Source organism: Vulpes lagopus, chromosome 9, assembly GCF_018345385.1.
Source record: "Vulpes lagopus strain Blue_001 chromosome 9, ASM1834538v1, whole genome shotgun sequence".
In the NCBI taxonomy this organism is placed as follows: Eukaryota; Metazoa; Chordata; class Mammalia; order Carnivora; family Canidae; genus Vulpes; species Vulpes lagopus.
This window is the reverse complement of record NC_054832.1, coordinates 48,825,194-48,838,998: the sequence shown is the minus strand read 5'-3', so window position 1 is coordinate 48,838,998 and position 13,805 is coordinate 48,825,194. Positions and strand designations below refer to the sequence as shown.

Sequence of the window (13,805 nt, the reverse complement as noted above, 5' to 3'; positions counted from 1 at the left end):
ATATACATATGATGGAATTTTATTCAGCCATCAAAGTATGGACAAAGAAGAGGTGGCATATACATATGATGGAATTTTATTCAGCCATCAAAAAGAATGAAATCTTGCCATTTGCAATGATATGGATGAAGCTAGAATGTATTATGCTAAGCAAGATGTCAGAGAAAGATGAATACCATATGATTTCACTTTGGAATTTAAGAAACAAAATTTAAGAAACAAAGCAGATTAACTATGGGAAGGGGGATGGGTAAACAAACCTTAAGAGACTCAAAGATAGAGAACAAACTCGGTGTTCATGGAGGGAAGTGGGAGAAGGGGATGGGCTAGTCATTAAATTCTACTCCTGGAACCGATATTGTGCTGTATGTTAACTAGAATTTGATAAAAAGTTAAAAAAAGAAAGAACGAAAGAAAGAAAAGAAAGAAAGAAAAGAAAGAAAGAAAGAAAGAAAGAAAGAAAGAAAGAAAGAAAGAAAGAAAGAAAGAAAGAAAAAGAAAGAAAGAAAAGCTATTCAAATATAGAGACACATCATATCTTGATTTCTATTGTCAGGATTATAAGTTAAAATGCAAATATCATTCCCATCCCCATTCACAATAATAACTCTGAAATAGAGGAACCAAATAGATTTTCTGAAAGCAGTCAAGGAGTTTCTCAATTGACTTTTTCTAAATTCATACAGCTAATACAATACCACAATTTTGGGGTAAATCTTCCCTAAGACAGTACCTATAATATTTTAAGTTAATTATGGAGAAGGCAATAGCCAAGTGGAGAGAAACATAGCATCTTTTTTATAATTTATTTCATTTGCAAGTAAATCATTCATTACAATTAGTAGTAGTTGTATCATACTGCACAGAAGCTGTCCATGTGAAACAGCCTAATAAAAATAGACTTTGCTTTCTTATTTTTTAAAAATAGTGATATTATTTTGGCTTTTCATTCTATGTGGAATATTTCTGGGACCCAATATAAGATTTTTTTCTCATGTGAAGAATTTTGTTCATTCCTTTAAAAATAAACTATTGCATTAACTGCTCAGCTTCTCTCTGATTGGGTCAGTGCATAATAGCTCTAGAAAATGTTCTTTTCATTCAATAGCATCAATGAATGGACCAGGATGTCGAATAACTTGAGATATAAATACACAAATTTAAGCAAAATAAAAATTTTAATGGCAAATGATAAAAATAAATATAAATATATGAAAAAAGCAAGATATAACCGAACTTCTCTGCTTCTAATATACTTCCACCCACTGAAACTTTTGCTGCCTGATAGTGCTTTAATTCAAATACTTCTGTATAGGAGGTTGAATTTTTTAGTTCACTCAAAGGTCTTCATGGAACAGAGAGAAGAAAAACAATCACCAAAATATTGTTATTCTATGCCAGCAAAATGACCCTCATTACTATAGATTGTGAAGAGGAAAAAATTAGACATGCTGATCATTTAACATTTTTAACTAGTGTTGTTTTGTGATAGCACTTTCACCAGCCACAACAGTAGTAATAACTGCATTTCTTCACTATGTGCCAGACTCCATTCAGAGTGTTTCTATACAAACATATGTCACATATATAACATCCTATGTAGAGGAAACCACTATTATTCTCATTTTATAGATGAAAAAATTGAGGTACAGAATGGTTGAATTATATTTATCAGACAAAATTTTTCATAAGAAAGATCATCTGTCAGGCAAAGACAAAATTGCACTATATATGTATGAATAAAACAGATACACTCAAGGGGTGCCTACATGGCTCAGTCAGTCAAGTTATCAACTCTTGATTTTGGCTCAGGTTGGGATCTTAGCCAAGACTGAGACTGAGCCCCATGTTGAGCTCTAAGCTGGGCCTGGAACTTGCTTGAGATTCTCTCCTTTCCCTCTGCCCTTACCCCTCTCTATAAATAAATAAAACAGAAATATTTAATATAAACATCCCATCAGATTAACTCAGATTAACTGGGCTACAGGCCCTATGCTCATCTGAAATCTTGCCATAGACAAAGCAATACACTATTTCCAAGCAAACTTCAATTTACACTGGGAGATTATATACCCACATTGAATTATAATTTGAATGGACAAATACACATTAAGGAAGTATACTGTTTACAGGTTAAAAGGATAAGTACTTAAATAGAATTTTAATTAGGATACTTGAGAAAGAATAATTTTTACTGGCAGGAATTGAATAAATATATTTGTTGAAAACAAGGAAGGGATCACAGCCTGCCTTTTAATTAATTTACAACTCAAAAGACAAATTCTTGTGGGCCTTGATTTTATTATTTGCTGGAAGAATTGTTAGATGGTTCTAATTGATTGCATGTAACTCATTACTTTATAACATTCACCAATTACTGAATTCCTAATATTAAGAATTATTCACTCATTGTGTTTAAAATTGAGTTATGAGGTTAAAGCTGCATTGTTCAAGTGTTAAAAATTAATCCAAGTTGGGAATATTAAATGATAGGTTGCATTGTAAAACCACAGAGCAGTAATATGTTGAATTTTACATTTCTCTTGCAATAAATGTTTAGTTTTTTCACAAATGATAATATTGAGGTTATGAATAAATGGTACACAAAATAAACATAAAGCAACTAACTAATAATTTTAAGTGGTAGGTGTTAACTGCTGTTTTTGACAAAAATTTTTACTTTCCACAGGAATTCAAGAAGGAGGAAGATTATTCAAATCTGAAATATTTATAGAAGGATTCCTAGCAGACAGGGAAGGTGAGAGGAACATAATGAGCAATCATTAAGCACTGGTGAGAAGAGAGGAATCTGGATCACAAATCATAATGGAAAAACACAAAAGTTTTTTGCATGCACATACAGCTTAAAAACATTGTTTTTTTAAATGATTAAGCATTATCCCTAATCTATAATTACCACTAATCTATCATTAGTCAAAAAGTTTGCTTTTATACTGGACTGATAGGAAAGAGCAATTGTATTGTTGTATTATTAATTGAGTTTTATGTTACACATAGATTTAGTAAAGAGCATACTGATTATTCCTATTATGTGTTTTGTGGTTACTATGTCTTACCCTAAAGTCTCATTTCATTTCTTTTTTCTTTTTTTAAGGATTTTATTTATTTATTTTAGAGAGCAGAGAGCCCTACACAGGGCTAGATCCCAGGACCCCAGGATCATGACCTGAGATGAAGGCACACGCTTAACCAACAGAGCCACCCAGGAGATGCTCCCATTTCTTTTTATAATCATAATTTTGGATCTTGATGTGTAAAATTCAAAAGTTATATCGGTTTTTGAGAAGAAATGGGAAAAATGTTAAATGCTCTTGTCATTTCTAGATTCTTTATGAAACTACATATATCATCTTTGAGTAAGTAGCTATAATTTTTTAACTTGATTTTTTTAGGGTCTTTTTGAGCACAGTAAGTAATTTTGCAAAAATAGACATGAGTGGGAACAGAACGATTTGCCAAATAAAATTTAATATTTTTGACCATTTACAGAAAGTAATTTTAAATGAAACAGATTTTCATCCCATAAAGCCATTAATCATAGGAAAAGAAGCATAGAAGCAGAACAAGAAAAGGTGTTATAGATTAATTTCTGTATCACAAGAAGCTACAGGGAATTTCAGAGTAAGTGTAAAATCACAATATTTTAAACAAAAGGCCCTTTTACATGTGCCTTAATTTCAAAAATGTCTTTGAAAGCTTTGGAAACTTCATTGTCATTGATTAATTGAATTGCAGAATTAAAGAGGTTATATGTTTTATAGATTTCCTTTTATGTACAATTTAAATCAGAGTTTCATTCATCAAACCTTATAAACAGATACAGCAAATAATTAAAGATAAGCTTCTCTTTTGTCTGAATTCTCATTGTTGCCCTCCATCTCTAAGCCAATGTTTAACTATCTCCAAGCTCCACACATGATCCTTAGACAAGGGACCAGTCGGTGAGACTCCAGTCAGTACATGCACTAGAAGGGACTTGTGATGTCCCCAGATGGAATTCCTGCAGGCGAAGGCACAAGTGCCAAGGCAAGGATAGCCAAGGTAGAACCATGGGAAAGAATGCAGGGATGAAATCAGGGCTGGGAATAAAGAAACACGTTGCCCAAGAGTTTCCCCGGTTTCTTAAGTTGTTAGATATGTTAACCATACAACCTGGCAACAAGAACAAAGCAAACATGCTACATTCAAGAAGACAGTGTGTGTGTATCTGTGTCTCTGTGCATCTTCTTAGTACATAATAGTAGAAATATGTGTATCTTGAGATATATAGATACATACACATATACAACTGTGTGCACATATACACACATATATGTATTTATACATACAGTTTCTTTCATTGTTCCTAAAATAGAACAAGGACTTAATATATCTACAAATTGTTTCTCCCTGGATAACTTTTTGAAATAAGCTGAAGAACTTATACTTGGGCATACCAATTTTCCCAACAAAAAAAAGCAACAATCAAAGAAAAAGACTAATAGCAGAGTTCTTTCTTCCCAAATTTTGTTTAAACTCAAGTTAGTTAACATATAGTGTAGTACTAGTTTCAGGAGTAGATTTAGTGATTCATCACTTACATATAACACCCACTGCTCATCACAACAAATGACCTCCTTAATGTTCATCATCCATTCAGCCTATCCCCCCACCCTCTCCCTCTGGTAACCACCAATTTGTTCTCTAAAGTTAAGAGTCTCTTATGGTTTCTCTCCTTCTCTGTTTCCATCTTATTTTATTTTTCCTTCTCTTTCCCTATGCTAATCTGTTTTGTTTCTTAAATGCCACATAGGAGTGAAATTATATGGAACTTGTCTTTGACTGACTTATTTCACTTAGTATAATCACTCTACTTCCATCCATGTCATTGCAACTGACAAGATTTCATTCTTTTCAATGGCTAAATAATATTCCATTGTATATATGTATACCACCTTTACTTTATCCATTTATCAGTCAATGCACTTTTGGGCTCTTTCCATATTTGGCTATTGTTGATAATGCTGCTATAAGTATTGGAGTGCATATGCCTCTTCAAATCTGTATTTTTGTATCCTATGGGTAAATACCTAGTAGTGCAATTGCTGGATTGTAGAGTAATTCTATTTTGGGTTTTTTTTTTAAGATTTTATTTATTTATTTGAGAGATAGTGGGTAAGAGAACACAAATGGGGTGAGGGGCCAAGGGGAAGGGAGAAAGAGAAGCACACTCCCCAATGAGTAGAGATCCCACTGCAGGGCTCAATCCTGGGACTCCAGGATCATGACCTAAACCGAAGGCAGCTTAAATCACTGAGTCACCCAGGTGGCCCTATTTTTAGTTTTTTAAGGAAAAAACAAACAACCAAAAAAGGTGGGGGGAACAGTCACTGTTTTCCAGAGTGGCTGTACCAGTTTGCATTCCCACCAACAGTGCAAGAGGGTTCTCCTTTCTCTGCATCCTTATCAATATCTGTTGTTTCCTATGTTGCTAATCTGGCCATTCTGACAAGTGTGAGTTAATATCTAATGGTAGTTTTGATTTGTTTTTCCCTGATGATGAGTGATGCTGAGCATTTTTCATGTGTCTGTTGGCCATCTGAATGTCTTTTTTTTTTTTTTTTTCTGAATGTCTTCTTTGTCTATTGATGTCTTCCGCCAATTTCTTAACTGGATTATTTGTTTATTGTATGTTGAGTTTGATAAGTTCTTTATAGATTTTGGATACTACCCTTTATCAGATATGTCATGTGCAAATATCTTCTTTCATTCTGTCAGAAGCCTTTTTGTTTTGGTGATTGTTTCCTTTGCTGTGCAGAACCTTTATCTTGATGGAGACCCGATAGTTCATTTTTGCTTTTGCTTCCCTTGCTTCAGGAGATGTGTCTAGTAAGAGTTGCTATATCCAAAGTCAAAAAGGCTGCTGCCTGTGTTCTCCTCTAGCAGTTTGATGGTTTCCTTCTCACATGTAGGTCTTTCATCCACGTCGCATTTATTTTTCTATACAGTGTAAAAAAAGTGATTCAGTTTAATTCTTTCACATGTCACTGTCCAGTTTTCCCAACACCATTTGTAGAAGAGACTCTTTTTTCCATTGGATAGTCTTTCCTGCTTTGTTGAAGATTAGTTGGCCATATAGTCTTAGGTCTACTTCTGTGTTCTCTATTCTGTTCCATTACCTATGTGTCTGTTTTTGTGCTAATACCATGCTTTCTTAATGATAACAGCTTTGTATTATAGCTTGAAGTCCAGAATTGTGATGTTTCTGGCTTTGCTTTTCTTTTTCAACATTACTTTGGCTATTTGGGGTCTTTTTATGGTTCCATACACATTTTAGAATTGTTTGTTCTAGCTCTGTGACAAATGCTGGTGGTATTTTGATAGGGATTGCACTGAGTGTGTAGATTACTTTGGGTAGTATAGACATTTTAACAGTATTTGTTCTTCCAATCCATGAGCATGGGATGTTCTTCTACTGCTTTGTGTCATCTTCAATATCTTTCATACGTATTCTATAGTTTTCATTTTACCTCTTTGGTTAGGTTTATTCTAGGTATCTTTTGGGCTTTGGTGCAATTGTAAATGGGATAATTCCTTGATTTCTCTTTCTGCTACTGCATTATTGGTGTATAGAATTGCAACAGATTTCTGTATCTTGATTTTATATCCTGTGACTTTACTGAATTCAATGGTAGAGTTTTAAAAAGAACTTCAGCATAAAATTATCTCCTATAGAAACATAGAATTATTTTTATGTGTGGAAGAATTTATGATATGATTTAAAAACCATCTGGAATTCTAAACTGAATGCATCATGGAAGCATGGTGGTATTCTCATCTCTTTTCTTCAAAAAATATAATATTAATTTTCTGCTATTATTTTGGATCATAAAAAAAGAACACCTGATTTTTTTCAAATGGAATGATGCATGCAAATAATTAGCAATATTTACCTATTTCTTTTTTCTTTGTATTGAACTTTGTTTCAATGTTCTGAAATTTCTGAAACATTAACTCTCAATCAGAAATGCATATGATGTATATGTTTAAAATATTTTGGAAAATGAGAGGGAAGGAAATGAATAAGCAAAAGAGAATGGCAGGATGTTGTTAGCTATTAAGCTGAGGGATGAGTATATGGGAGTTTATTGCGTGATTCTCTCAGCTTTTGTGTGTTTGGAAATCTTCAAAATAATTTTTTTAATCTGGTAAAGATTTTTTCATTAAATGGTTTCCACTTAAAACTACAGATTTCAAAACCTAACAATAACCACAAAACAAATGATCCACAAACATTTTTCCTTCCAATTTTTACACTACACTGTCATCATTTGTCTATTTTATACTATTAAACTTGAATGGTCATTTGAGAGACACATTTCTGAGGTCACTCTTCTGATTTAGCTTACTGGCTAGAGATCTGCAAGATTGTCTCTTACCATCTCCTGCAGCCTTCCTGACAAGACTTTGAAGATACACACAACAACACATACATGAATTTACATGAAAATGTCTCAATATCAGAGCCATTATCTGCTTCCAAGAATTTGAGTCCTCTTTCAGTTTCTTAGCAAGATGGGCATTCTCCCCTTAAGCCAAGTAAACTTGTAAGCAACATGAGAAAAATAAAACCAAATTCAAAGACAGAACCAGCTCTGCTTTGGCCTGGATGGTTCAGGATGGTAATTTATGCAGTGAAGCAAGTCATTGCCATTGGTGAACATTCTTGCTGCCACCAGCCACTTTGCAGACACAGCCTCAGTGGTAAAGCCCATATTGTCTCCTGGTGAACTAACTATGCTTGAGCTGTTATGGTGTTATTTAGCAGACTTCACTATAGTTAACCATTTGATTGGACCAGAGGTAAGCACTATGCTTGATCTTAGAATATTAGTCTCCATGGAGCCCATGTTAATGGCTTATTCTAAATTTAAAGATACTCTGAAAGAATGGATAGTAGATTTTGTAGGTTAGCTAAATTGGTAACATAATGTAATCCAAAATTTATCCCATGAGCAAAAGCATATCAGAACTTGGCTCCAAAATTTTGTCACAATTTGAAAAGAAAGTTGGCATAAAACATTTTAGTCAGCTTTCTGAAAACAACTGTTGATTCTCTTGACAATCTCCTCGTATCTTGTCAGGTTCTAGAATGGGTTGGTGGAATATATTTGCTAACACCAACTATCAGTGCTGTAAAAAGTATGTAAATCAGAACAATATTCCTTAAAGTGCCAGCTATAAATGCAACAAAAACAAGGCATTTACAATCAGATTTATCAATATTAATTCACAATGTCCCAAGGTATCAGTGTGACTCACATAGTGTTTGTATGCCTTCAGTTTTCCACAGGGAGATATTAATAGTGATACCACATTCACGGACATTTTCCCAAGACTCAGGTAGGTAGATGAGAGAGGCTTTTTCCATCTCAGCAGCCTCCTTCTCAGACTTCTCAACAACCTAGTTCCTGACTCCACTAATTTTCTCTTTTTCCAGTCCCAGATCCCTTATATATATTTTTAATGCCCAAAGTTTTTAATGTTTGCATGAAATTATCACATTCAGTTTTTGTATAATTATTCATATAAAACATGGTATATAGATCAAGGAAGATGACAGCACTATTTCATTCTGCAGTTTACTAACAATTCTTTGAGTATTGTCTTTGGTTTGGAGCCACACACTTAAAAATGAACATTTTTTAAATGAAGGATATACTGTGAAAATCCTTTATAATGACAAAGTGACCCAGAATCACATTACATAAGTAGCAACTGGAAAGAAAAAAAAAAGAGGGGAAGGGGGATAAAGGACCAGAAAATGAGAAGATTTGGGCTGTAGTTAAGAAAAGGATAGAAAAGGGAGCAATGGGGTGGAAATAACAGATATAGATTTGGACTCAATTGAAAGAAAGAAGTAACAAGATCTGTTAAAATAAAATGTGATGCCCCAGGAGACAAGCATATTCCATCACTGAAGGTGTTTAAGAAAAAATGAGATAAGCATCTGTCTGGAAAACTTCATACTATTTGTCTGAATGACTTCTAAAGTCTCTTCCAGTTGTAAAAGCCTCTAAGCTTTTCTTCCATTCTGAAATTACTAAATAGAATTCTCTACTGTAAACAGGACTGGCCATGGGCTTCTTTTATAACAGTAGTGACGAAACATCAGTCCCTCCAAATCTTAATGTTCTCCAAACATTAAAAATGTTGCTAGAACATTTTATGTAGGTTTTACTTATTGTTTGTTAAAATCTAAAAAAAAAAAAAAATTTTTTTAACTCAAAGTAGTTGAATGCTTATTATTTTCCCATGTTAATAAGCTCTTCAATAAAATATGTTTCTAACATATTAAAACATTTCCATCCTCTGGTATATAGTCTTAACATATTTCATAAGAATGAACTACCAATTGCATATTTAATTCCAAGGAAAGAGGATGGTTAATTTGAGGATGTGCCAGTGTTCTTTTAGGCTACTCTTAAAGCCTTGATGAAGAGCATGATGGTTAAGAACACCATCTTTAGCAATGAACAGATGTGGGTCCTTTTTCAGGCTGTCCCAATGACTTAACTATGCGTACCTCTACCAGCCAACCTTCCTGTCTGAGTCTCTGTTTCTTCATCTGTGAATATAGATACCATCACTGCCTATCTTGTATTATTATTGTAAATTAAGTAACACGTGCAAAGTATCTATCATAGTATGTGACATATAGTGATCATTCAATAAATATGAGCTGCTGTTATTGCTTCTGCTGTCAAGAAAATTCTGTCATTACAGCAACATGGATGGACCTTGAGAGCATTATGCTACATGAAATAAGGCAGATGGAGAAAGACAAATACTGTATGATCTCACTTATAGATGGACTCTAAAAAAAACCCAACTCATGGAAACAGAGAACAGATGGGTAGTTGCCCAAGGGGGTGAGGGCAGGGACCAGGGGCAAACGGATGAAGGTTGTCAAAAGTACAAACTTGGGGCAGCCTGGGTGGCTCAGCAGTTTAACGCTGCCTTCAGCCCAGGGCCTGATCCTGGAGACCAGGGATCAAACCCTACATCGGGCTCCCTGCATGGAGCCTGCTTCTCCCTCTGCTTGTGTCTCTGCCTTTCTCTCTCTGTGTGTCTCTCATGAAAAAATAAATAAAATCTTTAAGAAACAAAACAAACAAAAAAAGTACAAACAAAAAAAGTACATACTTATAAATAAGTCCTGGGGATGTAACTATAGTTAATATTACTATACAGTATATTTGCTAGTTGCTAATGAAGCTAGCATCCATCTTGTCAGTTCAAATGAAAAAATGAACACTAAAGGTCATATTTCCCCCAAGTGTGGCTGGACCAGCCAAGGAATGTATAGGAATGTAATCCTATTAGCTTACAAGTAGTTAATCAGCACTACTCTAAAGATATGATCACCAGATGTACCTAATGAAATCTTTAACATAGTGAATAATTATATTTTTCAGATTCCAAGTTTCTTAAGATGGAAAGGACCTCTGGGGAACCGGACAAAGTGACACCAGAGCACCTGCTAGCATTAATCATGGGTCTCCAAACAACGGTGTCCACCCTCTCAGGAGAACACTGCCCTAAATTTTTGCCCTTTAAAACCCTCACTTGCAAGCCATTGGGGAGTTCAGGACTTTAAAGGATTAGCTCCCCATTCTCCTGGGTAGTGCCACACCAATAAATAGCTTGTCTCTTTTCATTGCAAAAGCTTGCTATCCATTTTTATTGGCTTGCTGTGAATCGGGTGGACAAACTCTCATTTGGTGAAGCTACACTAAGAGAACCTATCTTATGAGTTCTCATCGCACACAAAAGAATTGTAAGTCTGTGAGGTGATAAATGTTAATTATACATACTGTAATCATTTTGCAAACATATACCTATGTCAGATCATTATGTTGCATAATACAATGTTATATGTCATTTATATCTCAATAAAACTGGAAAAAATATCATGGCTAATTTTCAGACATTGAAATAACAACTAGAAGGAGGGAGAGGAAGAAGAGGAGAAATAGAAGTAAGAGGGGCAGAAGAAAATTTATCTAATCCCACATAATAAATCAAAACGAAAATTTACATGATAACCCAATGCTAATGACTTGACTTCATATTTTAATAGCTCCTTCACTCTCCTTGTAACATGAATATTTTTTACAGAAATAGCTAAAGTTTTTTAAGCTTTTGGTTGAAACAAACCAACAAAAAGACCTAAACTAACTCATTAAGTTTTATGCTGTTAGTATTATTTTTCAATTCAGTAACTATATTTTCCTGTTCATTGAGTCATGGACCAACATATAAAAATATTCATGGAAGACAGTACTCAGACCAAAAACACAGTGTGTAAAGGCTCAGGCAAAACATTTGTAAAACTCTAAAATCAATCGTGAATCCTAAAAACTCTTTTAGTTTGTTCAAAGAGAGAGAAAAACTAAGAATATAGCATCATTACTTTCAATTAAAAACGTAGGACGTATTTAAAAATTATTCTTTCAAGTCTCAGGAAGACAGTTCAATAGATCTGTGAAGAAACACAGGGGACTCCGTGGCCATGGATGACAGCACAGCATAGTTAGGGGCCTAGGTCTTGGACATGGAAAGGCCTTGGTCAAATTCCACCTCCACCACTTTCTAGGCTGCATAAAATTGGGCAAATTGTCAACATTTCTGATTCTTAGATTTATTTTCTATAAAATGAGGGTAACAATAGCCCCTGTCTGCTAGAATTCTGATAATGCATGATAAGTGCTTAGCAAAGTACCTGTCCATGGCAATTATTCACTAATAAGATTACCAAAATTAAGGTCCCTTAAACCAGATAGATGGCCACTCTACTGGCTTATTCCAGGATAAGCAAGAAACAATTCCTATTTCAAAAGAGCTTTACTGAGGATTCCTAGGAAGTTTCCATGATCTGACGGTCCATAAAGCAAAGCAGAGGGAAAAGAAACCTCTAGAGAAAAATTGCCTCTAGCACAAAAACGCCTAGTTCCAGCTCTGCATTTTATTAACACATTGGGAGAAATTTGAAGTAATCTGGTAACATAGTTCTTAAAATGGGATTTTTCTCACATCATTTCAATAGTACCTTTCAGCACTCAAGCAAACATATCCATTTGGAAGCTAGTCTACCTCAAAGAGCAAATCAGGAGGGAACATAGTTTTTTCGTGTTGTCAATCCAAGTCATCACATGAGAATATGTCAGTGATAGTCAAAAGGTACCATGAATATAAAAATTATCATTTTAGAGACAGTTATTTGAACAGTTTCATGCTGTTTGTCAGAATCAGAAATTGATTCTTCCAGAAAACTAGAGAATAAAATAAACGAGCTCCCTTCACAGTTGATGATGTGGAATGGGGAAAGAGAGGTGCAATTTGTTCATTAAACACATTGAAACTTAAAAACTTTGCAAAATATGTTATAAATAAATGTTTCAGAGGCATGAAGTAATTTTTATTAAAAAGTCATTCTTTCAGCCAAGTACTTGATCTTTTAGTTCTACTTTTTTTGTTCTTTCAATCTTTAGGCTTACAAGTCCTAGCCCACAGTAAATACATTTCAGTAAAGAAATGATAACCTTAGACATCAAGTACCACAATTTTTAATTTAGTTATTGTAAAATGGCACAGAAAACTAAGTGGCATATTCAGAACCATACAGGCTTAGAAAAGAAGGGAAAAAGAGATAGTCATGCTAGGTTTGAATACTGACACCTTTTATTATCTATAACTCTGACATCCTAAGCTCTCTGACCTTTAGTTGCTTTTTGTCAATGGTGTATAGCAATAAATACTTTCAAAGTTGCTGTAAGATACACCTATACATAATAAGAGCCTAGCACTTTATAGGCTCTATTCATCATGACATCTACAAAGAAATCTCATATTCTCAATGAGAATTTGCTGCTTAGAGCAAGCTTTGGAATTTTTGTTGTGGACTGCTACAAGTGTCTTCCCAGTTACGAGGCTAAGGGAATGTCCTGCTTCCAACAGATACAGCTGGACATAACTGAATTTTTAATTCAACACAGCCTATCCCTATCAGGAAACTGAACTGCCCATGCAGGACTCCAGATCAGTTAGAATCATGCAGATGCCCATTGGGCAGGCAATACTGCCAATGAGAACTGAAACCCAAATGCAAGGCTTGAGCAGGCGATGGGCCAGGTACTCAGAAAGGGCTCAGGGCCACTGGCTCAGGAATGACAGACACTAAAAAAACAAAATTGGCAAGGGCTCATCATAAGGGAGATGGGAGGAAGAGAAGTTCCATCTTTATCTGAAGCAGTCCTGAAACCTTTTATTCTAAAAATCCTAGGCAGACTTATGTGGATCCATGCTGTTTCTAGTACTGCTTTCCTTTAGTCAATAAACCTAATGCCACCAAATCTTTCAGCCTTTTTCATCAGATGGAAGAATTTCCTGTAGTATTATTGAGGCTCCAACTGATTGTTTAGTTGCCTAAAAGTCCTAAAAGAGATCTTTCATCTTCTTGGCTAACAATAGTTTATGTTTTCATTACATTCTCTCTCCTAGCTCTGGATCAACTTTTCAGTCACCCCTCAGTCTAGAGGATATATATTATCATCTTTTACTTTCTAAAACTTCATTCTTACATCCCACCCCACTAGCTAATAGCTGCTTTCCTTTCCCTGCAGCTGGTTATAATTAATAAATTATAAATTAGACACATCTCAGCTGTTTCCCTTTAGCAATGTCTTAGCGATGGCTCTCTGTAGGAGCTTGGCAAAAGGATTTCTTCAGAAACAGTTCCAAGC

At 34.7% G+C, this 13,805-nt stretch overlaps 1 long non-coding RNA gene across 3 annotated transcripts in view; it reads left to right on the top strand.

Annotated features, from left to right (window-relative positions):
* The window catches only part of LOC121499084, a 29,791-nt gene extending 18,835 nt beyond the window's left edge, over positions 1-10,956 (top strand). For all 3 annotated transcript variants that reach the window (XR_005990002.1, XR_005990003.1, XR_005990001.1), the window contains 2 exons: positions 2,690-2,758; positions 10,479-10,956. This is a non-coding gene — a long non-coding RNA (uncharacterized LOC121499084). The remainder of the gene's footprint in view (positions 1-2,689; positions 2,759-10,478) is intronic.
* Positions 10,957-13,805: the final 2,849 nt, after the last annotated feature.